General features: G+C 38.7%; 1 protein-coding gene across 1 annotated transcript in view; it reads right to left on the bottom strand.

Annotated features, from left to right (window-relative positions):
• Window positions 1-1,140, bottom strand: part of LOC107495923 (thioredoxin-like 3-3) — a 14,210-nt gene extending 13,070 nt beyond the window's left edge. Inside the window, exon 1 of the mRNA XM_052260356.1 lies at window positions 1,015-1,140. The gene's annotated coding sequence lies outside the window, so the exon portion shown is untranslated. The remainder of the gene's footprint in view (window positions 1-1,014) is intronic.
• Between the last annotated feature and the right edge of the window lie 24,631 nt (window positions 1,141-25,771).

Raw genomic sequence — 25,771 nt, 5'->3', positions numbered from 1 at the left:
TGAATGACTGTGACGTGCTTCAAACTCCTGAGGGCGGGGCGTTAGTGACAGTCGCAAAAGAATCACTGGATTCTATTCTGGCCTGATTGAGAACCGACAGATGGATAGCCGCGCTGTGACAGGGTGCGTTGAACATTTCCACTGAGAGGATGGGAGGTAGCCACTGACAACGGTGAAACCCTTGCATAAGCTTGCCATGGAAAGGAGTAAGAAGGATTGGATGAAGACAGTAGGAAAGCAGAGAGACGGAAGGGACAAGCATCTTCATACGCTTATCTGAAATTCCTACCAATGAATTACATAAGTATCTCTATCTTTATCTTTATGTTTTATTCGTATATCACCATTATCCATTTGAGTTTGCCTGACTAAGATTTACAAGGTGACCATAGCTTGCTTCATACCAACAATCTCTGTGGGATCGACCCTTACTCGCGTAAGGTTTATTACTTGGACGACCCAGTACACTTGCTGGTTAGTTGTGCGAAGTTGCAGTGATCACAATTTCGTCCACCAGCGAATAACTAATTCGCCGCGGATTTGTGCTCCGTTTAAGGGTTTGCCGCGCCAATGAGTTCCTGCATGTACAAGACGATATTCGAATCGATACTTGCTTAAGCGAATTAGTGAGTTAACCGATAGACTAATCCAAGTTGATTTGCTTAATAGGATCTTAATTTGACACAATAAAAGTGCAAACATAACAATCCATAAATTATGTCCAAGGAGTTTGTGAGAAGCATCTTAAAACACTGTTTAAAAAAAAATCAATCAATCACAACACCTATTATCTAATAACACTATCTCTGACAAATTCTTCCCATTCCAATCTCTTGATTCACAGAACCTATGAGCATTAATATTACCTATAAAATTACAAATACAATTCATCTAAACCTATTACAAATTAAATCAATCAGTTGTACATACAAATACAATTAGCATCAATACATTAAAACAGCAAAAATCCAGTATAAAAATTAAAAAGAATAACTAAAAAAATAAAAAACTGACCTACAGCAGAAGCAGAAACAGAGTCAGTGACGGTTTTCCAACTTGGAGTCGGTGCAGGTTGCGCCGTTGCAGAGCAGACCACCGGCGAGAGAGGGCAGAGCTTCCAAGAGGAGCAGAGGGGAGCTTGTAGAGGAGCCAACACGATGACGACGGAGGCAGCAGAGGCAGACGAGCACAAGGCTGAGGCAGAACAGGTGAGGTGGCAGAGGCGAACAAACACTGGCGGCGTGGGGACGAGGCGGAGGAGCCGGCGAGGAGAGTGTGTGAGTGAGATAGAGAGGTGAGAGTGTGTGAGTGAAGCTGTGATTCTTGGGAGATAGTGAGTTGAGGTTGGGGATGACCGGATGGTTTGGGGTGCCGTTGGGAAATTAGGTTTTTTTTTTTTTTCAAATTCATAAACCAAAATGGCGTCGGAATAAGAGAATTTTTCTAATCTTGCTTAAAAAACCCATTAAAATTATTGAATGTGTTGTTCTTCTGGTTCTTCTTGTTTGGACTTGTGCGGAATTATTAGTTTGTTATTATTGCCTTTATCCAAATCCATTTGGATCTGCTCCGCATTATCGTTATCAAGATCTGGTATAAAATATTTGTGGCTCTCGATTTCTGCACTGTTTATCTAAATTTAAAAAAAAAATAAAAATTTAACTTGATTTTAAAAATTAAACTAATAACTGATTTTCATAAAACCTGCACTTAGAGGCTTAGAGCAATTTCAATGGATGAGTCTCTAACTCATTTTTTTGATTCGCGAACTTTTATATCTTGGAGAAGAAAAAAGTTAAGTCCTTTTACATAGTTCGAAGAAAAAAAACTCAAAGATTTTTTGTATCTAATGGTAACTTGTCATATATTAAATTATCTTTAAAATAAATAATTATATTAAATTATAATTAATTAAATAATTATATTAAATTATTATTAAATATTATATATATTCTTGCAAGGATACTCTTTTTGAACTATACGTCGGCTCCTTGTTGATCTTGGTATGCTTGATAGTTTTAACTGGATCGGGAATATCCTTGTGAATTCGGACCCAAGCGTGGTACCTGCAAAAAGGACTCCAACGTCTAAGTCAGTAAAAGAATAATTTAAATAAAAAGCGTGTATACGATTGGGGATACTGTTCCGTAGTATGTTGTTATGAGACGAATTATTTGTGTGTTTTATCATTGACACTTTGCTCGTTTTATAGCTTGGTGTGGAATTCAACAGTTTGCTTCGTCCGAGATTTTGGTGACTGATTTCCTTCCGAGATTCTGGGGAGCGTTCTGTTGAGATAGAGCCGTTATGCCGAGGTATGACTCGATTTTATCCGAGATCTTAGGGGTACAGTACACAGCCCCAAGCTTGACATGATGTAATTTCAGCAAGTTAAGCTTTTTCTTAAAGTTATACCTCGGTATTTTGAGGTAGAATACTAAAGCCCCAAGCTCAACGTGTATTTCAAGCTTGGGTTAAAAAATAAATGGATTCAAAATATTAAAAATAAAAAAATAAAAAATGCTTTTTGAAAAAAGTTTTTGCTTTGTGAATTTGGCTATAATAAATTTGCGCTTAACTGTGATGGAGCCGGACCGTTTTGCATTGGGCGAGTAATTTTTGTTTTTCCAACTTCCCACTAGAATAGTGGGTTGTAATTAATTTCTGCCGTTTTGGAAAACACGAGACACAATGTAAACCCCGTTAAATTAGTAGATAATTAGTTAATAAATTAGTTTTTAATAAGGAAGATTAGAAATGCGGATATTATTATCAAATTAGGATAGAGCTCATCGAAACGAGAATTTTGACACTAATTTCGAAGAAATCGGTCCAAGATTAGACCGAATGGGCCGAACCGGTTGAATCGGGCCCAAACCGGGCCGTCGGTCCTATCGGACAGACCTATTAAATGAACCCAAGAATTGCCTTCTCCCTCATTTCAGCAACACGAAGCTGAAAGCCTCCCAGGGAGAAGAAGAACGAAACACTCCCGAAACCTTACGGCAACCTTCTGATCCCCGTAACTTCTCCGTTCGAACTCCGATTGTTGTACCGTTTACGGCCACGCGTCCACCGCGTTGGACTTTACATTTCTACCAGAACAATTTTACTAGTAACGTTTTTAATCACTCTCAGCCTCCTCTTCCCCCAATTTTTGAATTTCAGATAGGAATGTTGAATTTCTTTTATTTCTGATGTTTTAGGATCCAATCAGCTTGAGAAAAACGTTCACTCTTGCTTATGTGAAGCTTGGGTAAGGTGAGAATACGATAATTTTATTTTAATTTCATTGGATTTGAGCTTTGAGTATTAAATTGGATATATATATGTTATAAATGTGTATTAGGTTGAAAGTAAATAATTGGAGCTTGAAATTGTGAATATTGGAACATGGAGAAAGCTGAGCTTAGAGTTTGTTGGATTTTGAGGGGCCGCCTTGGTTCTAAATAAATTGCTTTGGTCATTACGTGGAAATTGGCCAAGGTATGGTTTAGGCTTCTTGCATTTAATATATAATGTTCTGTGAAAATATAGGCTAGATGACCATAGGATAAGTTGAATTGCACGGAATGGTACAATGCTTAGTATATTTGATATTTATGATGAGATTTGACTGTGAAATAGAGCTTATTATTATGTGGACATTCTAATGAAATATGAATAATGAGATATGGGAAAGTTGATGATTTTATAGGTTATATGCATATTGATTGAAGGATTGATGGTTGTGTTGGTGTACGTATAATATTGATGGTTTGTGGTTGATAAATAGTGCAAAGTATTGTTGAGTTTTGTTATTGGCTTATGAGGTTGGATTTAGCAAGGTTAGTAAGGAATGGAATGGAAGTTTTGGAATGTAAATGAGTTTTAAAAGGTTTGTAAAGTTGGTTTTGGCCGAACTTTGGCAAGGCATAACTTGGCCTTCAGACCCTCAATTTTCTTCTAACTTGTTTTGAAATGAAAATTGGGTTTGTGAGGTTTATGCTACTCGAAGAACAGATGAAAAATATTGTAAAACGAAGAAGTTATGGGGATTGAAAGGTTGCACCTATAAACTGTCCTATTTTTAACAGATTCCATACTACTACTGCATTGCTACTGCATCTGCCTTATTTTTTTAAAAGGACGTACGCCCACGCGTACGCGTGGAGTGGATTTTTGGCGATGCGTACGCGACGAGTCCCATGCGTGCACGTAAGGAGCAAACAAGCATGTCCACGCGTACGTGTGACCCACGCGCACGCATGACATGAAGTTTACATCCACGTGTACGCATGACAAGGGACACGCGCGTGAGCTGTAGTTCTACATCACCACGCACATGCGTGAATCACACGTACGCGTGGACCCTATTTCAGCAAACATGATTTTTAATGTTTTAAACTATATTTCAACTCTCTAAACCTCTATTTTCATTCCTTTAATCATGAATACTAGTATTACACCTGATAATCAAATGAAGCTAGGAGATGGGGATAATTTGGAGGTAAAGTAAAGCTGAAAAGTGATGAATTGATTTGGAAATGTTATAAATGATCATGTATGATACTTGGCTTGAATAATTTAATGATATGAGATACGAGGTTCCCTGGATAAAGTGTCGTGACTTGCCATCACGTGTACCACGTTGACAACTCGATACTCTGTTGACCCTACGACATAAGGGTGACCGGGCACGAAAAATTCCCGGAATGTAACCCCCATTGAGCAATATTGATTATTTGAGAAAAAGCTATGCATAGACAATTGGGGATGCACGCCGAGGGACAATCTAAGGTTTTTGGACTTGTCGGGTTGGCTGGATAATCGACAGATGAGCCTCATCAGCCATAGGACAGGCATGCATCATATGCATATTACGTCTGTGAATTGCTGACGGAGATGGAGGTATAGAGGAATGGCAGTATGGGACTTAGATTTAAGGTTAAGTTAAGTTGGGTTTATATACTCTTAGAAAACCACCTTTTATGGCTTCTGTTTAATACTTTAAGCTCTATAATCTGAGTGTCGGTGTTCTAGGATTGCCTCTGGCATTTCCAGGATCTTATATATTATGTGTGTGGCACCTTTACCATACTAAGGACCTCCGGTTCTCATTCCATACTATGTTGTTGTTTTCAGATGCAGGTCGTGAAGCATCTCACTAGACGTCTGGATACCTGAAGCAAAGTGGTTACTGGGTTATTTTGTTGTACAATGTTATATATATATGTACTCAACTCTTCTCTCCACATAACTTATTCTTTTTGATCCCTTTGGAGGTTTATGGAGAGGCATGACTTTGTTTATGTACATTTGCGTTTTGGTTATGTATGTATATATGTGTAAATACTCTCCGGCCAGTCTTGACTTCGCAGATTGAGTTTGGAGCTTGTTATTTTGTATCTTTGGCACTCTATTCCTACTTTTATTATCTTATGTTTAATAGCTATAGTTTTCTTAGCACGCAAGTTTACACGTTCCTTGAGCGTTGCGCTTTTATTTCGCGATTTTATTTCCCCTATTCTTCAAGAATCCTAACATATCACAATCTTTCTCCTATTACATATATACATTTTATTTTAGAGGTCGAAATACCACACCACTTCTATTTTACGACTTAAGCGTAAAGCTTTGTGTAGTAGGGTGTTACACACAACTTCAGTTTGCAAAATTTGATAAGTGTGAGAAGACATGTCTTCCAGAGGTTAGTCTTCTTTTCTTCTAACTGTCTTCTCATCTTCTTGTCTTCTCACTGTCCTCACTTTCTCACTGTTCCTCTCATTTCTCCCTCTCTGTTTATTTTCTGAAAAATGGCTAAAGAAAAAGAGAAAGAAAAGGTGAAAGTTGTCGAAGTAAATAAGGAGAACCCTTACCATTGGGTTCATGTTGATGTAAAAACTCGTGCGTTGTCATACTGTAATCATGAGTCGGTTCGTGTTTTAGAAGCCCTAAAGTTTGGTAGGGGTGTTCTGGTGTTCGTATTGAATTTTTTCCCTATACCAGTGAGGAGATGGTTTGTGAGAGGAGAGGGGACTGGGGTTATTTTTACATGTATGTTCCTTATTTGTCTGAGTTGCATGTGAGGTTTCCTTTTTCAGATTTTGAATGTAAGGTTTTGACTCAGCTGAACTGTGCCCCGTCACAGTTGCATCCAAATTCCTGGGCATTTTTGCGTGCGTTTGAATGTCTGATGAGTTTTCTGAAGTCTCCTCCTTATCTTAATGTTTTCTTTTCTTTGTTTCAATTGAAAGGGGTACGTAAAGGGCTTTGGGTGTTTCTGAGTAGCTTCCTGATGAGCGGATAATTTATACGCTTTTTGGCATTGTTTTTAGGTAGTTTTTAGCATGATTTAGTTAGTTTTTAGTACATTTTTATTAGTTTTTACAAAAAAATCACATTTTTGGACTTTACTATGAGTTTGTGTGTTTTTCTGTGATTTCAGGTATTTTCTGGCTGAAATTGAGGGACCTAAGCAAAAATCTAATTCAGAGGCTGAAAAAGGACTGCAGATGTTGTTGGATTCTGACCTCCCTGCACTTGAAATGGATTTTCTGAAGTTTTAGAAGCCTAATTAGCGCACTCTTAAATGCGTTGGAAAGTCGACATCTTGGGCTTTCCAAAAATGTATAATAGTATATACTTTGCCCAAGATTTGATGGCCCAAATTGGCGTCAAAACGTCGGTCAGAGACCCTTTTCTGGCGTTAAACACCAGAACTGGCATAAAAGCTGGAGTTAAACGCCCAAACTGGCACCAGAGCTGGCGTTTAACTCCAAGAAAAGTCTATGCACGTGAAAGCTTCAATGCTCAGCCCAAGCACACACCAAGTGGGCCCCGAAAGTGGATTTCTGCACTATCTACCTTAGTTACTCATTTTCTATAAACCCTAGGCTACTAGTTCATTATAAATAGAACCTTTTACTATTGTATCTTTCATCTTCTGATTATCTTTGATCTTGGGATCAGTTCTTTGAACCCTTTTTGATTGTTTCATGTTATTTGGGAGGCATGGCCGTTCTTATGTATTTTCAACAGTGGAGTTTTGACAAACTGATTTGTATTGGTAAAGAAATTCAAAAATATAATCGCGTTGTAAGTATAGTTTCTAAACCAACGGAGAATCCTTTCATGCAAAAGTTTTGGTTGTCACAAGTAACAAAACCCAATAAAATTTATAACCGAAGTATTTAAACTTCGGGTCGTCTTCTCAAGGAATTGCAGGGAGGTGTGTTTATTATTGGTTATGGAAAACAATATTTTTGGGGTTTTGAAAGGTTTGAACATGAGAAATAAATTGCAGGAATTAATAAATCAATAGCTAAGAAAACTCTTGACAAGGTATGAAAATTAGAAGTCATATCCTAGTTATCCTTATCAATTGTGATGAGAATTGCTCGTTGCTTCCACTTAGTCAACCTCTAACTATGAAGGTGAGTCAAGTGAATAAATCAATATGAATCCTCAAGTCCTAGTCAATTTCCAAAGAAAGACTAGAGTTAGTGGAATTCAAGTCAATTAGCAACTTCCAATTATCAATCAATAAAAGAGTTTGATAACTCAAGAGTCTCTAATTACTCAACCAAAGCCAATAATATAGAAAGCTAAATAAAAATCATATATCTTAAATACCTCAAATTGAATTAATAAAGATATCAAATGTAACATGAAAAAGTTTATAAATTAAATTGGGAAAATAAATAAAAGGAACATTGAACCTGGAAATTGAGAAGTAGAAATCATAATCCTAAAAGAAATCCTAAATCCTAATCCTAATCCTAAGAGAAAGGAGAGAGCCTCCCTCTCTAAAAACTACATCTAAACCTAAAATTATGTATTTTGAATGTTGTGTGAATTGTTTAATGAATGGATGGATTCTCCCACTTTATAGCCTCTAATCTGTGTTGTTTGGACTTGGATCTGGACTGAAAAGGGTCCAGAAATCGCTGGGGCCGACTTCTACAATTTTCTGCATGTTGGGTCTATCACGCGTTCGCGTGGGTCACGCGTTCGCGTGGGTCACGCGTCCGTGTCATCTGGAGTTTTTCTCTTCCACGCGTCCGCGTCAGTCACGCGTCCATGTCAGTTGTGTTTGGCGCTAGTCACGCGTCCGCATCGTTCACGCGTTCGCGTCGATGCCATTTGCGCAAGGCACGCGGTCGCGTCGTCCATGCGTTTGCGTCACTGCTAATTCTTTAAAAACTCTATTTTGTGCGTTCCTTCCATTTTTGCGTGTTTCCTTTCTGTCCTCTAAGCCATTCCTGCGCTATAAAGCCTGAAAATACTGAACACACAGATCACGACATCGAATGGTAATAAAGGATAATTAAATTTAACATTTTTAAGGCATAGGAAACATATTTTCACATATATCATAAAATAAGGAAGGAATTGTAAAACCATGCAATTCATATGAATAAGTGGGTGAAGATTTGATAAAATCACTGAATTGAGTGCAAGATAAACCATAAAATACTGGTTTATCAACCTCCCCACACTTAAACATTAGCATGTCCTCATGCTAAGCTCAAGAGAACTAAAAGAGTGAAGGGGAATGGTAGAATGTATGAAATGCAACCTATCTATATGAATGCAACTACATGCAAAAATGATTCTACTTACTTGGTGAAAAAGTAAATAAATCTTTCAAGAACAAATATGAACTGGATTTCACTAATTCAAATCACAAAATAAAGTACAAGTAAACTTGCAGATGAAAATAGCTCATGAAAGCCGGGAACAAAGAATCGAGCATCGAACCCTCACTAGATGTGATTGCACTTTAATCGCTCAGGTGTTTAAGGTTCGATCTCTCAATTCTCTACTAATCTTGCTTTCTAAGACTTGCTCTTCTCATACCAATCAAAGAAAGTTTAATGCACAAATACACATATCAAGAGGTCTTTTAAGGGTTGTAATGGGGTTAGGGTCAAGGTAGGATTGTATTTGGCCAAGTGGACTAAAATCTGAATCCTTAATTAACTTAAACTTTTCCCACCTAACTTAAGACAATCCATGTAATCACAATACAAGATCTAACTGCCCATTAACTATGTTTACCACATATTCATGCATCCCAAATTTAAGTACAACTCATATGCATTGATATTATTACTTTAACTTGGGGCATTTTGTCCCCTTTTTGTTTATTTGATCTTTTTCTTTTCTTTTCTTTTTTTCTCTTTTTATTATTTTTTTCTTTTTCTATTTTTCTTTTCTTAATCTATTTTTTTCCTTTTTCAATGCATATGATTAAGGTATTGAATGCATAAATATGTTCTTAACATTTTTCACATTTTCACACAAAGTCTAACATACTCAATTCCCAAACCAAACGTTTCCAAACCCACTTTCCCCACACTTAATTCATAAGCACCTTCACTAGTGTAAGCTAATCAAGGATTCAAATTAAGGATATTATTGTTTTTCGCTTAGAGTTAATGATGTGCTAAAGTAAAGAATAAAAGGGGTAAAATAGGCTCAAATTAGTTTGCAAAGGATAATGAAAGGTTAAGGTCATATGGGTATGTAAGCTTAGTGAAACAAAGCCTCAATCACATAAGTGCATGCATACATCAAATAATGGACATATAGAATTAAGCAAGACAAATATCACAATTTTAGAGAGAACAGCACACACCAAAAATAAAATATTGGTTGATAAAATGCAACCAATCAAGTAGGCTCAAAAATCTAACTGGTTTTGTGTGTTCGAGCTCTAAACCATGTTCCAAAATAATATTTCTTCAAACAAGTTTAACAGAAAATTTTAATTCAAATTAGTGAAATGCTATAAAAAGTTTCTTGAAAAAGAAAATATTACTTCAACCAAGTAGTAGCTAAATGCACAAAATCAAACAAATATGCAAACAAACTTGCAAATGCAACAATTAACAAGGAAAATAAAGACTTGGTGTTTGGTGCACGAAATTGTGATCTCAATGGCGCCAACAACTTGGTACGCACAATTGTAATATCACTCTTTTTCACAACTTCGCACAACTAACCAGCAAGTGCACTGGGTCGTCCAAGTAATAAACCTTACGTGAGTAAGGGTCGATCCTACGGAGATTGTCGGATTGAAGCCTTGAAGCAAGCTATGTTCACCTTGTAAATCTCAGTCAGGCGGATTCAAATGGCTATGGAATTTTAATAATTAAAAGATAAATAAACAGAAAATAAAGATAAAGATACTTATGTAAATCATTGGTGGGAATTTTAGATAAGTGTATGGAGATGCTTTATCCCTCTTGAATCTCTGCTTTCCTACTGCCTTCATCCAATCCTTCATACTCCTTTCTATGCCAAGCTGTATGTAGGGCGTCACCGTTATCAATGGCCACTTCCCATCCTCTTAGTGAAAAAGGTCCTCTACGGTTTCTCGCATGGCTAATCAGCTGTTGGTTCTCGATCATGTAGGAATAGGATTTACTATCCTTTTGCGTCTGTCACCATGCCCTACAGTCGCGAGTTTCAAGCTTGTCACAGTCATCCCATCCCAGATCCTACTTGGAATACCACAGACAAGGTTTAGACTTTTCGGATCTCAAGAATGCCGCCAATAGATTCTAACTTATACCACGAAGACTCTGATCTCACGGAATGGAAGGCTCTATTGTCAGGAGAGGCAAACATGCATCGTGGACCAGGAATCCAAGAGATACACACTCTAGCTTTTGCAGGTAGAATGGAAGTGTTTGTCAGGCACGTGTTCATAAGTGAGAATGGTGATGAGTGTCACAGATCATCACATCCTTCAGGTTGAAGTGCGAATGAATATCTTAGAATAAGAATAAGCATGAATTGAATAAAAAACAGTAGTAATTGCATTAATACTCGAGGAACAGCAGAGCTCCACACCCTTAATCTATGGTGTGTAGAAACTCCACCGTTGAAAATACATAAGTACAAGGTCTAGGTATGGCCGTGAGGCCAGCCCCCAAAACATGATCAAAGGATCAAAAGATAATCCAAATATGTCTAATACAATAGTAAAAAGTTTTATTTATACTAAACTAGTTACTAGGGTTACAGAAATGAGTAAATGATGCAGAAATCCACTTCCGGACCCACTTGGTGTGTGCTTGGGCTGAGTATTGAAGCTTTCACATGTAGAGGTCTTCCTTGGAGTTAAATGCCAGTTTGCAACTTGTTTCTGGCGTTTAACTCTGCTTTGTAACTTGTTTCTGGCGTTTAACTTAAGAATAGGGCAGAGAATGGGCGTTTGAACACCAGTTTGCGTCGTCAAAACTTGAGCAAAGTATGAACTATTATATATTTCTGGAAAGCTTTGGATGTCTACTTTCAGCACAATTGAGAGTGCTCCATTTAAAGTTTTGTAACTCCAAAAAACCACTTCGAGTGCAGGGAGGTCAGAATCCAACAGCATCTGCAGTCCTTTTTCAGCCTCTGAATCAGATTTGTGCTCAGGTCCCTTAATTTCAGCTAGAAAATAGCTGAAATCACAGAAAAACACACAAACTCATAGTAAAGTCCAGAAATATGAATTTTGCATAAAAACTAATAAAAACATCCCAAAAAGTAGCTAGATCTTACTAAAAACAATGCCAAAAAGCGTATAAATTATCCGCTCATCAGTGTTGAAATAGGAAATGGCTAACCCATGGAAGTCGGTATCGACCTCTTCACACTTAAAGATTGCACCGTCCTCGGTGCATGCTTGGATGTGCAAGTGGACGGGTTGCTCCAACTGACACTTTTCTCTCCAAAGAATGTGCAGATGGACTTGTTTGTCTCCATATTAAGAAGTTTTTCCTGTTCCCTTTCTCGGTGGCCATCTTGAAAGAAAAGGAAAAGAAGAAAAGTAACCTAAAAATAAGGATAGGAAACAAATAAAATATGGGTGGATTAATGCCAAATAATGAGGGTCTCAATTACATGGTAGCTACAACATGCAAGTAAGGAAACACTATAAGCACATGGCATATCAATGGTGCAGAATTTGCAACAAAGGAGAAGAGACAGTAGATAGTGAAAGACAATATAGATTCATGTCAATGCAAAAGGAATACATGTATCATAAAAGATTGGCATTGACAGATAATTAATATCATCCAACAGTGTAATTCAAGTCACTAAGCACCAAAATAGTACCAAAAAAGATACAACAGTGGAATAAGAGCATTTAGCACCAATGGTTAAATAACAACTTAGAGAAGAAAATAAGAATATGCACAAAATTAAAATGCAATGAATGAAAGTATGCAAATAAATTAAATAAAATAGAATGGAAGTGAAGAAGGATGAGAAGTTAAAGAGAGGAAGAAGAAGTAAGGAAGAAAGGAGGAGGAAAAAAGAAAAGATAGAAGAAATTAGGATTAGAAAAGAAAAGATAGGATAAGTGGCGCTGATCTGGATAAGATGTGCGGCGCAGTTGACGCGGACGCGTGGGTCACGCGTTCGTGATTGGCGATATTTTCAAGTGACTCGAACGTGTGAATCACGCGTTCGCGTGACTTGATTTGTGCTAGTGGCGCGAGAGCAGCCTCGCGTTCGCGCAACTCTCTGTCTCCAACGCATATGGCCAAAATTCAGGGTGACGCGTGCACGTGGGTGACGCGCACGCGTGAATGGCCTTTCTTTTAAAATGACGCGGACGCGTGGGGCACGCATTCGCGTGGTAGGGCTTGTGCTTCTAGCATGGTTCCAGCCCCACTCCATCATAACTCTCTGCCATACACCTTTTTACGTCTATTTTGCAGGTCACGCGTGCGCGTGGGTGACGCAATCGCGTGAATGGCCATATTTTACAAACGACGTGAACGCGTCAGCGACGCGGTCAGGTAGGCATATTTGTGCCTAAGGCACGCCTCCAGCCACGCTTTCGCGTGACTTTCTGTTCAATTCTCTTTTCTTCAGAACACACCTATGACACGAACGCGTCAGCGACACTGGCGCGTCGTGTGCTTCCCTTTTTTATGCAGAATGCAAATGCAAATGCAGGTGAATATACAGAAATTATGGATGAACACTTAAGAAAAAAATAGAATAAAATGAAAATAAGAATAAAACAAAATTAAATAAAACTAAGACTGAAAAAGAACAAGTATACCATGGTGGGTTGTCTCCCACCTAGCACTTTTAGTTAAAGTCCTTAAGTTGGACATTTGGTGAGCTCCTTGTCATGGTGGCTTGTTCTTGTACTGATCCTTGAATCCCCACCAATGTTTGTAATTCCAATGGCCTCCAGGATCCCAAACTAGGTGCAAAGAGCCTTCAAGCAAGTTAAAGCAAGTGACAAAGCCCCAAGAGTGTTGATTGCTAGAATGAATTCCGGGGTCCCAAACTTTGCTATTGCACCCGTCTTCTTGTTGATCATCATGATTCCATCCGGGTGGCACGCAATTAAAATTCTCACTGAGATATCCAAACAGCTTCCTAGACCCATTCAATTGAGAATTGTACCAACCTTTCTACTTCAATTTGGAGCATGCAACCATATTGAACCTTGCTTGACAACTCCAACCACTAACCATTTTTCTCTTGCTCTTAATGCCACAAAGAGCTCTAAGTTGACCATCCGTCTCTAGAAGCCCATATTCAAGTGGGAAGGTAAAGGTTAAGGATAAGAGTTTTACCCACTTGAATGTTTTATTGGACGGTAATGGCTTTGGGAGAGTTGTTTCTAATGATCTTGCAAGCTCCACTCCCTTGTGCTCTTCCTTGACAACTTCCCCCTCTTTGCAAGCTTTTTCGATATCAACCTCTTCCTCTTGGTATCTTTCTTCTAATTTGATCTCTTCTTCATTATTCACCAAGAGCATGGGAGGTTGTGCTTCTTCTTCTTTAAACTCCATATCAAGTCCAATGGAAGTGGATTCAAATGTAGATAAGAATTCATCAATGATTGAATCCATCTCTTGATCATCCCCTTCAAAGTCTTCAACCATGATATGCCTTGGAGGTTGTACACCCTCCTCAACATCAATTTTAAACATCTTTGAAGGAGGCTCTATAACTTGAGTTTCCCATGGAGATTCCGCATCTCTTAAATCTTCAACCACTTCTTTATCTTCAACGATTACGGTTTCCTCTAATTGTTCTAATACAAAGTCATGCTGGTCATTATCCACTGGAGTTTCTAGCTTTTCCTTCATTCTGCGTTCTTGAGTAGATTCTTCACATGAAGCCATGGGGGTTCCTTGAGTGTCCGAACCTCGGGAGTCTAGTCGAATTATCGCTTGGCCCAATTGTTGAATGGTTGCATTGAGTTGATCCACTATCTCCTTGAAACGATCCTTTGACTCTTGTTCCGCTTGGATAGCATAATTAGGATCATATGGCTCATAGGGTGGTTGGCATGATGGATATGGGTTAGGGTCATACTGAGGTGTTTGGTGGTAAGGGGCTTGTGAGTATGGTGGTTCAAAATTACGTGGAGGAGGGGGTTCATAGGTATTTTGTGGTGGGTGTTGATTGTCACGAAGAGGTCCACCATAACCATTATCTTGGTGCGCATCATAGAATGGTTGTTGATAGTGCCTTGGAGGTGGTTGTTGCCAAGAGGGTTGATCAAATCCTTGTGGCTCCTCGCATCTTTGATTGTCGCATCCATGACCCAAGCTTTCATTGTAATCTCCTCTTCCTGTAACATGATTGTAACCAAACTCATAGCCAAAGGGGTGAGAATTCATAATAGCAAGAGAAATAAAAACTAATAAAAATTAATCAAAATAAACTCCTAAAACTAGAAACACTGACAACAATATAAGATAAAAATTTGAAAAATGTTTAAATTTTGAAAAGGTTTGATTTTTAAAATTTTAAATTTAAAATTTGAAATTTGAATTTTGAATTTTGGAATTTAAATATTGAAATTTGAAATTTGATTTTTGAAATAAGATAAGATAAGATTTCGAAAAAGATATGATTTTTGAAAAATATTTGAATTTTGAAATTTAAAACTAAGATAAGATAAGATAAAAATTTTAAAATAAAAATCTGAATTTTTTTTGTAATTTTCGAAAAAAATTAATTAAGTAATTTTCGAAAAAAATAATTGAAATAAAGAGAAAATATATATTTTTTTAATTTAATGACGAAAGAGAAAAATAATAAAATGACACCAAACTTAAAATTTTTAGATCAAAGCAAAGAAAACAAACAAGAAAAATATTTACAATAACCAATAATAAGGCACACGTTTGTAATTCCCCGGCAACGGCGCCATTTTTGACGAACTGATTTCTATTGGTAAAGAAATTCACAAATATAATCGTGTTGTAAGTATAGTTTCTAAACCAACGGAGAATCCTTTCGTGCAAAAGTTTTGGTTGTCACAAGTAACAAAATACAATAAAATTTATAATCGAAGTATTTAAACTTCGGATCGTCTTCGCAAGGAATTGCTGGGAGGTGTGTTTTATTATTGGTTATGGAAAACAGTATTTTTGGGTTTTTGAAAGGTTTGAACAGGAGAAATAAATTGTAGGAATTAATAAATCAATAGCTAAGAAAACTCTTGGTAAGGTATGAAAATTAGAATTCCTATCCTAGTTATCCTTATCAAATGTGATGAGAATTGCTCGTTGCTCCCACTTAGTCAACCTCTAACTATGAAGGTGAGTCAAGTGAATAAATCAATATGAATCCTCAAGTCCTAGTCAATTCCCAAAGAAAGACTAGAGTTAGTGGAATTCAAGTCAATTAGCAACTTCCAATTATCAATCAACAAAATAGTTTGATAACTCAAGAGTCTCTAATTACTCAACCAAAGCCAAGAATATAGAAAGCTAAATAAAAATTATATATCTGAAATACCTCAAATTGAATTAATAAAGATATCAAATGTAACATGGAAAAGTTCATAAATTAAATTGGGAAAATAAATAAAAGGAACACTAAACTTGGAAATTGAGAAGTAGAAATCCTAATCCTAAATGAAATCCTAAATCCTAATCCTAATCCTAAGAGAGAGGAGAGAGCCTCCCTCTCTAAAAACTACATCTAAACCTAAAATTATGTATTTTGAATGTTGTGTGAATTTTTTAATGAATGGATAGATTCCCCCACTTTATAGCCTCTAGTATGTGTGTTTCTGGGCTTGGATCTGGACTGAAAAGGGTCCAGAAATCGTTGTGGCCGACTTCTGCAATTTTCTGCAAGTGGGGACCGTCACGCGTTCTTGTGGGTCACGCATCCACATCATCTGGAGTTTTTCCCTTCCATGCGGCCGCGTCATTTGTGTTTCGCGCTAGTCACGTGTCCGCGTCGTTCACGCGTTCACGTCGATGCCATTTGCGCAAGGCACGCAGTTGCTTTGTCCATGCGTTCGCGTCGCTGCCAATTCTTCAAAAACTCCATTTTGTGCGTTTCTTCCATTTTTGCGTGTTTCCTTTCTGTCCTCTAAGCCATTTCTGCCCTATAAAGCCTGAAAATACTCAACACTCAGATCACGACATCGAATGGTAATAAAGGATAATTAAATTTAACATTTTTAAGGCATAGGAAACATATTTTCACATATATCATAAAATAAGGAAGTAATTATAAAACCATGCAATTCATATAAATAAGTGGGTGAAGATTTGATAAAATCATTCAATTGAGCGCAAGATAAACCATAAAATAGTGGTTTATCAAGTTTCTACACATCATAAATTAAGGTGTGGAGCTCTGATGTTTCTCATGAATTAATGCAATTACTACTGTTTTCTATTCAATTCAAGCTTATTCTTGTTCTAAGATATCTATTCGCACATCAACATGATGAATGTGATAATCAAGTAACACTCATCACCATTCTCACTTATGAATGCGTGCCTGACAACCACTTCCGTTCTCCTGAAAACAAGCTTGAATGCATATCTCTTGGCCTCCTAGTCCACGGCGCATGGTTGCCTCTGCTGACAACAGAGCCTTCAATTCCGTGTGATCAGAGTCTTCGTGGTATAAACTAGAATCAATTGGCAGCATTCTTGAGATACGAAAAGTTTAAACCTTGTCTGTGGTATTCCGAGTAGGATCTGGGATGGGATGACTGTGACGAGCTTCAAACTCGTGAGTGCTGGGTGCAGTGACAGTGTCAAAAGGATCATTGGATCTTATTCCGACACGATTGAGAACCGACAGATGATTAGCCTTACGTAACCCATAGCCAGACCATTTTCACTGAGAGGATGGATGGTAGCCATTGACAATGGTGATCCCCCCAACATACAGCTTGCGATGGAAAGGAGTACGCATGACTGGATGAAAGCAGTAGGAAAGTAGGGATTCAGAAGGAACAAAGCATCTCCATATGCTTATCTGAAATTCCCACCAATGAATTACATAATTATCTCTATCTTATTTTATGTCTTATTCATCTTTTAATTATCAAAACCCCATAACCAATTGAATCCGCCTGACTGAGATTACAAGATGACCATAGCTTGCTTCAAGCTGACAATCTCCGTGGGATCGACCTTTACTCACGTAAGGTATTACTTGGATGACCTAGTACACTTGCTGGTCAACTGCAAGGAGTTGTGAGAGAAGTGTGAACTCACGATTTCGTGTTCCACTTCTCTGGCCGCTCTCTCTTCTTATTGTATAAATCTTCCTTTAAAAAACTTTAAATCAATATTTGTAAAGGTTCGCTCTTTGGAGTCTGAATATCCTTTTTATTTAGATAACGAGCTGATAGAAAAATTTCCTTTGTACTGGTGTTCGGAACCGTTGCAAATCCTCGAAGCTAGTGAGAGAAGTGAGGAAGAGGACTGTTTGTTAGATTTTTTAATTGAAAATTTTGCTGATGTGGAATGTTTGTCTATTCCTGATTTATTGAATGTTTGTCTATTTCCTTTGTACTTCTGGGGCTGCTAAAGAGACAGATAGGGATGATGCTTTTTCTGCTGCTCAGCCTCCTCCTTCTCTAAAAAGGAGAAAGACTGAGTCAAAAAAGTCCATGGAAGTGATCTCCGAAGGTGACCAAAGTGCTGCTGTGAAGTCTATTTTTGAAAGGCAACGAAGATTGCATGGTTTTATTCCTGAGGCGAACTCGCATTCTCTGTGGAGCGATCAATTTCCAATTTCTGAGCTTGCGGATAGTGTATCCCAATATCCTGGAGATATGGGTTTCACACGTCGGACTGGAGACAACGGGATGGGCAGGTTTATTCAGGTTGAATTTTCTCTTTACTCCCTTTTTTCGTCCCTGTAAGGTTTTTTTGATCGGTTTTGTTGTTGTCTCTGTAGATTGTTGCTTCTCGACTGTTGTGTGTTGGTCGTGCTACTGAGTTTTTGGGTTCAGAGCAATAGGTAGTGGTAGAAAAGGCGTCGCCTCTTGAGCGTTTGCTGAAAGAAAGGGAAGAGGTTGTCGTTGACATGACCGCGAAGATGAAGGAGAAGGAGGATGAAGTTGGCTGCCTCCAAGAACAAATTAGATTGCTACAAGCTGCAGTTAAGGAGAATGATAAGACAAAGGGTGAAATGACTGCTCGTCTTAACAAGCTTGAGGAGGAGAAGATGGATATGTTCATGGCTGGGTTTGATCGTGCCGTCAGCCAAGTCACATTGTTTTCTCCAAACTTTGATGTACGGAAACTCAATGTGGCAAAAATTATTGTTAATGGTGAACTTGCTGATGATGAGGCTGGCGAGGAGCAGGCTGAGAGCATTCTTCCTCCTTTTTAGAAAACATTTATACTTTTAATTGTGTTTGTATCTAGTTTCCGGTTTGATCAGAATATGTTGGATTTGTGTTGCCCGACTATTTTGGTGTCGGCTTTAACTGCTTATGATATTTTATGAAAACTCTTATGTAGATGAATGTTAATTCTAGATTTTGTTTGCTAGTTAGATAATAGATGTGGATTTTGGTAATAGTTTTGGATATTGTTTATCTTTGTTTGATGATATTTTGAATTGGCATTTTTGACTTATGTGGTCGGTTCGATTTATTAGATGGTTGTGATTTCCAACGCTGATTTGTCAATTTGACTGATATGCGTGTATATTGCTTGAAGTATAGATAGTTGAGCATTGATGACTTGCATCATTTACCTCTTTTTCTTATTTAAAAGGACCATAAAAGGAGCATAATCTCATTGAATCAATGCAATTTCTTGACCCAAATGATAAATATTATGGTACATTGCTTTGAAATGGGTTTGTGTTGAATTTCAGGTGAAAAGAACAGCAAAAAGGGAAGGAAACAACAAATAAGGCTGGGCGTGTGAAGCTGGGCGTGCCACCTGGAACAAACGCCATGAAATTGTATGGGCGTGGCACGCCAGCAACAAGGCGTGGCACGCCAGCATCAGGGCGTGGCACGCCAGTTACAATTTCTAGAGAAGAGTTCTTAAAACTTTAACAAGGGCGTGGCACGCCAGGAGGCAGGCGTGGCACGCTAGTTACATTTTCCAGAGAGCAAGATTGAAGGCCACAAAGGGGGTGTGGCAAGCCAGGCTAGGTGTGGCACGCCAACCCCATCATACACCAAGGGCGTGCCACTTGAACTTGTGGGCGTGGCACGCCAGTTCACCAATCCAGAAGGGGACACACACTAGGCGTGCCACTTAGTATCGAAGGCGTGGCACGCCAACTCTAACCTAACACTTGGGCGTGCTACTTGAGGACCTAGGCGTGGCAGGCCATGCTTGAAGGAATCACATCAATATGGGTGGTGAGCGAAATTGTTACTCATGCTTAAATTGTTGTTCGAAATTGATTGTCCTTGGTGATGGCGCCAAAAACTTGGTGTGCAATACCATGGTCCAAATATAACTTTACAACTTCGTACAACTAACCAGTAAATGTACTGGGTCGTCCAAGTAATAAACCTTACGTGAGTAAGGGTCGATCCCACAAAGATTGTTGGTATGAAGCAAGCTATGGTCATCTTGTAAATCCCAGTCAGGCGGATTCAAATATGATTGGATTAGATATTCAAAAGATAAATAAAATAAACAGGAAATAAAGATAAAGTTACTCATGTAATTCAATGGTGGGAATTTCAGATAGGTGCATGGAGGTGCTGTGTTCCTTCCGAATCTCTACTTTCTTATTACATTCATCCAAGCCTTCTTACTCCTTTCCATGGCAAGCTGTATGTAGGGCATCACCGTTGTCAATGGCTACATCCCATCCTCTCAGTGAAAATGGTCCAAATGCTCTGTCACAACACGGCTAATCATCTATCGGTTCTCAATCAAGTTGGAATAGAATCCCGTGATTCTTTTGCGTCTGTCACTAACGCCCAGCCTTCAAGAGTTTGAAGCTCGTCACAGTCATTCAATCCCGGAATCCTACTCGGAATTCCACAGACAAGGTTAGACTTTCCGGATTCCCATGAATGCCGCCATCAATTCTAGCTTATACCACGAAGATTCTGATTAAAGAATCCAAGAGATATGCGCCCGGTCTAAGGTAGAACGGAAGTAGTTGTCAATCACACGCGTTCATAGGTGAGAATGATGATGAGTGTCACGGATCATCACATTCATCAAGTTGAAGTGCAACGAATATCTTAGAATAGGAATAAATCGAATTGGATAGAAAATAGTAGTAATTGCATTGAAACTTGAGGTACAGCAAAGCTCCACACCCTTAATCTATGGTGTGTAGAAACTCCACCGTTGAAAATACATAAGTGAAAGGTCCAGGCATGGCCGAATGGCCAGCCCCCATAACGTGATCAATAGTCTCCTTAGATGAATAATAAAATAAAACTGAGACCAAAGATGTCTAATACAATAGTAAATTATCCTATTTATACTAGACTAGTTACTAGGGTTTATAGGAGTAAGTAATTGATGCATAAATCCACTTCCGGGGCCCACTTGGTGTATGTTTGGGCTGAGCTTGATCTATCCACGAGCTGAGGCTTCTCTTGGAGTTGAACGCCAAGTTATAACGTGTTTTGGGCGTTCAACTTCGGTTCGTGACGTGTTTTGGCATTTGACTCCAGACAACAACATGGAACTGGCGTTGAGCGCCAGTTTACATTGTCAAATCACGAATGAAGTATGAACTACTATATATTGCTGGAAAGCTCTGGATGTCTACTTTCCAACGCCGTTAAGATCACGCCATTGGGAGTTCTGTAGCTCCAGAAAATCCATTTCGAGTGCAGGGAGGTCAGATTCCAACAGCATCAGCAGTCCTTTGTCAGCCTCCTATCAGAGTTTTGCTCAGGTCCCTCAATTTCAGCCAAAAAATATCTGAAATCATAGAAAAACACACAAACTCATAGTAAAGTCCAGAAATGTGAATTTAGCATAAAAACTAATGAAAACATCCCTAAAAGTAACTAGATCATATTAAAAACTACCTAAAAACATTGCCAAAAAGCGTATAAATGATCCGCTCATCACAACACCAAACTTAAATTGTTGCTTGTCCCCAAGCAACTGAAAATCAATTAGGATAAAAAGAAGAGAATATACTATAAATTCCAAAATATCAATGAATATTAATTCTAATTAGATGAGTGGGACTTGTAGCTTTTTGCCTTTGAACAGTTTTGGCATCTCACTTTTTCCTTTGAAGTTTAGAATGATTGGCTTCTGTAGGAACATAGAATTTCAGATAGTGTTATTGATTCTACTAGTTAAGTATGTTGATTCTTGAACACAGCTACTTTTATGAGTCTTGGCCGTGGCCCTAAGCATTTTGTTTTCCAGTATTACCACCGGATACATAAATGCCACAGACACATGACTGGGTGAACCTTTTCAGATTGTGACTCAGCTTTGCGAGAGTCCCCAGTTAGAGGTGTCCAGAGCTCTTAAGCACACTTTTTTTGCTTTGGATCACGACTTTAACTACTCAGTCTCAAGCTTTTCACTTAGACTTGCATGACACAAGCACATGGTTAGGGACAGCTTGATTTAGCTGCTTAGGCCCGGATTTTATTTCCTTGGGCCCTCCTATCCATTGATGCTCAAAGCCTTGGATCCTTTTTACCCTTGCCTTTTGGTTTTAAGGGCTATAGGCTTTTTCTGCTTGCTTTTTCTTTTTCTTTCTATTTTTTTGCCAATAATTTTTTTCGCAAGATTTTGTTTTTTTCACTACTTTTTCTTGCTTCAAGAATCAATTTCATGATTTTTCAGATCGTCAATAACATTTCTCTTTGTTCATCATTCTTTCAAGAGCCAAAAATTTTAACATTCATAAACAACAAGATAAAAAATATGCACTGTTCAAGCATTCATTCAGAAAACAAAGAGTATTGTCACCACATCAATATAATTAAACTAAATTCAAGGATAATTTCAAAATTTATGTACTTCTTGTTCTTTTGAATTAAAACATATTTCAATTAAGAGAGGTGAAGGATTTATGGAATTTATTCGTAGCTTTAAGACATAGTTACTACATACTAATGATCATGAAGTAGAGACACAAAACATAAATAGACATGAAGCATAAAAATTGAAAAACAGAAAAATAAGAACAAGGAATGAGTCCACCTTAGTGGCGTCTTCTTCTTAAAGGACCAACAATGTCCTTAAGCTCTTCTATGTCCCTTCCTTGCCTTTGTTGCTCCTCCCTCATTGCTCTTTGATCTTCTCTAATTTCATGGAGAATGATGGAGTGCTCTTGATGTTCCACCCTTAATTGTTCCACATTGTAACTCAAATCTTCTAAGGAAGTGTTGAGTTGTTCCCAATAGTTGTTGGGAGGAAAGTGCATCCCTTGAGGCATCTCCGGGATTTCTTGGTGATGAGCTTCCTCATGCGTCCCTTGGGCTCCATGAGTGGGCTTTCTTGTTTGCTCCATCCTTTTCTTAGTGATGGGCTTATCCTCCTCAATGAGGATGTCTCTTTCTATGATAACTCCAGTTGAGTAACATAGATGGCAAATAAGATGAGGAAAAGCTAGCCTTGCCAAAGTAGAGGACTTATCGGCTATTTTGTAGAATTCATGGGAGATGACTTCATGAACTTCTACTTCCTCTCCAATCATGATGCTATGAATCATGATGGCCCGATCCATAGTAACTTCAGATCGGTTTCTAGTGGGAATGATGGAGCGTTGAATGAACTCTAACCATCCTCTAGCCACAGGCTTGAGGTCCAGTCTTCTTAGTTGAATCGGCTTGCCTTTGGAGTCTCTTTTCCATTGAGCTCCTTCCACACATATGTCTATAAGGACTTGGTCCAACCTTTGATTAAATTTGACCCTTCTAGTGTAGGGGCGTTCATCTCCTTGCATCATGGGCAAGTTAAATGCCAACCTCACATTTTTCAAACTAAAATCTAAGTATTTCCCCCGAACCATTGTAAGATAATTCTTTGGACTCGGGTTCACACTTTGATCATGGTTCCTAGTGATCCATGCATTGGCATAGAACTCTTGAACCATTAAGATTCCGACTTGTTGAATGGCGTTGGTTAGAACTTCCCAACCTCTTCTTCGGATCTCATGTCGGATCTCTGGAAACTCATTTTTCTTGAGCTTGAAAGGGACCTCAGGGATCACCTTCTTCTTGGCCACAACATCATAGAAGTGGTCTTGATGGGCTTTGGAGATGAATCTTTCCATCTCCCATGACACGGAGGTGGAAGCTTTTGTCTTCCCTTTCCCTTTTCTAGAGGATTCTCCGGTCTTAGGTGCCATTAATGGTAATGGAAAAACAAAAAGCTTATTCTTTTACCACACCAAACTTAAAATATTGCTCGCCCTCGAGCAAGAAAAGAAAGAAAAGAAGAGGAAGAAGAAGAAAATATGGAAGAGAAGGGGAGGTGTAGGTTTCGGCCAAGGTATAGAAGAGGGGGTTGTGTTGTGTGAAAATGAAGTAGAATGGAGGGGTACATATAGGGAGGGGGAGAGGGTAGGTTCGGCCATTTAGGGTGGGTTTGGATGGGAAAGATTTTTGAATTTTGAAGGTAGGTGGGGTTTATGGGGAAGAGTGGATGGATGTGAGTGGTGAAGGGAGTAATTGGGAAAAGTGATTGAGGTGATTGGTTAAGGGTTTTGGGGAAGTGTGTTTATTGGAAAGAGAGAATGAATGTTGAGAAGAGGGGAGAATATGTTAGGTGGGGATCCTGTGGGGTCCACAGATCCTGAGATGATCCTGTGGGGTTCACAGATCCTGAGGTGTCAAGGATTTACATCCCTGCACCAATTAGGCATGTAAAATGCCTTAGCATACCATTCTGGCGTTTAAACGCCGAAGTGGTGCACGTTCTGGGCGTTCAACGCCCATGTGCAGCATGTTTCTGGCGTTGAACGCCAGTTCCATGCTTGTTACTGGCGTTCAGCGCCAGCTTTCCTCAGGGCACATTTCTGGCGTCCAAACGCTAGGATGTTGCTTGTTTCTGGCGTTCAGTGCCAGATCCATGCTCTGTTCTGGCGTTGAACGCCAGCCAGATGCACCTTACTGGCGTTTAAACGCCAGTAAGTCCTTCCTCCAAGGTGTGATTTTTTCTCTGCTGTTTTTGATTCTGTTTTTAATTTTTGTATTTTTTTCGTGACTCCACATGATCATGTACCTAATAAAACATAAAAGAATCAATAAAATAAAAATAAAATTAGATAAATAAAAATTGGGTTGCCTCCCAACAAGCACTCTTTTAATGTCACTAGCTTGACAGTGAGCTCTCATGGAGCTTTAGAGAAGTTCAGAGCATGATGAAGGTCTCCCAACACCAAACTATGAGTTTGAATGTGGGGTCTTCTCAACACCAAACTTAAAGTTTGGTTGTGGCCCCCCAACACCAAACTTAGATTTTGATTCTGGGGGCTCTTTTTGACTCTGTACTGAGAGAAGCTCTACATGCTTACTCTCTTTTGTTACAGAAGGATAGCCGTGTGCCTTAAATACAAGGTAGTCCCCATTCAATTGAAGGACTAATTCTCCTCTGTTAACATCAATCACAGCACCTGCTGTGGCTAAAAAAGATCTTCCAAGGATGATGCATTCATCCTCTTCCTTCCTAGTGTCTAAGATTATGAAATCAGCAGGGATGTAAAGGCCTTCAACCTTTACTAACACGTCCTCTACTAATCCATAAGCCTGTCTTACTAACTTGTCTGCCAATTGTAATAAGAATAAAGCAGGTTGTACCTCAATGATCCCTAATTTCTCCATTACAGAGAGTGGCATAAGATTTATGCCTGACCCCAGGTCACACAGAGCCTTTTCAAAGGTCATGGTGCCTATGGTATAGGGTATTAAGAATTTCCCAGGATCATGTTTCTTTTGAGGTAGAGTTTGCTGAACCAATGTATCAAGTTCACTAATGAGCAAGGGAGGTTCACCTTCCCAAGTCTCATTACCAAATAACTTGGCATTCAGCTTCATGATAGCTCCTTGATATTGAGCAACTTTCTCTCCAGTTACATCTTCATCTTCTTTAGAGGAAGAATAATCTTCAGAGCTCATGAATGGTAGAAGGAGATTTAATGGAATCTCTATGGTCTCTATATGAGCCTCAGATTCCTTTAGGTCCTTAATAGGGAACTCCTTCTTGTTTGAGAGACGTCCCAGGAGGTCTTCCTCACTAGGATTTTTGTCCTTCTCCTCCCTTGTGCATTCGGCCATATTGATTACATCAATGGCCTTGCACTCTCCTCTTGGATTCTCTTCTGTATTGCTTGGGAGAATACTGGGAGGAGTTTCAATGATTTTCTTACTCAGCTGGCCCACTTGTGCCTCCAAATTTCTAATGGAGGATCTTGTTTCACTCATAAAACTTAAAGTGGCCTTAGACAGATCAGAGACTATGTTTGATAAGTTAGAGGGGCTCTGTTCTGAATTCTCTATCTGTTGTTGAGAAGATGATGGAAAAGGCTTGTTATTGCTTAGCCTGTTTCTTCCACCATTATTAAAGCCTTGTTG

This window comes from Arachis duranensis, chromosome 1 (assembly GCF_000817695.3).
Source record: "Arachis duranensis cultivar V14167 chromosome 1, aradu.V14167.gnm2.J7QH, whole genome shotgun sequence".
Lineage (NCBI taxonomy): Eukaryota > Viridiplantae > Streptophyta > Magnoliopsida > Fabales > Fabaceae > Arachis > Arachis duranensis.
The sequence above is the reverse complement of the archived record's forward strand: the minus strand, read 5'-3'. Positions and strand labels throughout refer to the sequence as shown.